The sequence below is a fragment of the Chrysochloris asiatica genome, unplaced genomic scaffold, assembly GCF_000296735.1.
Source record: "Chrysochloris asiatica unplaced genomic scaffold, ChrAsi1.0 scaffold00296, whole genome shotgun sequence".
NCBI classification, from domain to species: domain Eukaryota; kingdom Metazoa; phylum Chordata; class Mammalia; order Afrosoricida; family Chrysochloridae; genus Chrysochloris; species Chrysochloris asiatica.
In genome coordinates, this window is record NW_006408814.1 from 1,617,546 (window position 1) to 1,619,030 (window position 1,485).

Genomic DNA, 1,485 nt, shown 5'->3' on the forward strand with positions numbered 1-1,485 from the left:
GTAACAACAACAACAACAATATACCAAGTAGAGGGATTGCTGGGTTATATGGCATTTCTATTTCCATATAATCTTCCACAGTGACTGTACCATTTTACAGTCCCACCAGCAGTGTAGGAAGGTCCCAATCTCTCCACACCCTCACCAGTATTTATTTGTTGGCTTCTGTTTTTCAGAACTTTGCTATTAACGCTGGAGTAAGATATTCATTTGTGTTTTGATTTGTATCTCTCCAATGGTTAATGATCATGAGCATTTCTTCATGTTTGTGGGCTGCCTGAATATCTTCTTTGGTGAAGTGTCTGTTCAAATCCTATGCCCATTTTTTAAGTGGATTATTTGTCTTCTTCTTGTTAAGGTGGTAAGTGTTCTATAAATTTTAAGAGTAGTCCTTTGTCTCATATGGCTTTGCCAAACATTGTTTCCCAGTCTGTGGGCTCTTTTGGTGGAATCCTTTGATGCACATTAAGTATCTAATTTTTAGGAGGTTCCAATAATCCACTTTGTCTTCTGTTTGTGTGTTTTTAGTTATATTTGATAGTTCATTTATGTTATGTATCAGTGCTCCTATTTTTTGTCCCTATTTTTTCATTGATGATCTGTATAGTTACAGGTTTCACATTTGTGTCTTTAATCCACTTTGAGGTCATTTTTGTATATGGTGCGAGATATGGATCTTATTGCATTTTCTACAAATTGGATTTCCAATTTTGCCAGCACCATGTGTTGAAGTTACTGTCTTTTCCCCATTTCATACATTTTGTCCCTTGGTTGAAGATCAACTGACCCTTGATGAATGGACTTATTTCTGGGTTCTCAATTCTGTTCCACTGATCTGTATCTTTCATTATGCCAGAACTAAGCTATTTTGACTATTGTGGCTCTATAGTAGGTTTTGAGATCGGGAAGTGGCAGGCCCCCTACTTTGTTCTTCTTTAATAATACTTTGCTTATCTGGGGTCTCTTTCCTTTCCATATAAAGTTAGTGATTGGTTTTTCCATCTCTTTAAAGAATGATGTTGGACTCTGGATTAGAATAGCATTCTATCTATATATTGCTTTGGATAGTGTTGACATTTACACAATGTTAAGTCTTCCTATCCATAAGTAGGGTATATTCTTCCATTACTGCAAGTCTTTTTTGGTTTCTTGTAGTAGTGCTTTGTAATTTTCTTTATATAGGTCTTTTGTTTCTCTGGTTAGATTTATTCCCAAATATTTCATCTTTGGAGTGGATGTCATAAATGGTGTTGTTTTCCTGATTTCCTTTTCAGAGCTCTATTTGTTAGTGTGAAAGAATCCAACTGATTTTTTTTCAAAAATGTTTTATTGTGAATTATATGATAGTTTACATGAGAGAACTTTAGTTTTACATTCATTCCATCGTATATCATTTCATTGCCATGGTTCCAATCTCCTCCATGCATCATCAACCACCCAAAGGGTATATCCTAGAAACCCACCCCCTACACTCCCCCCTCCCTG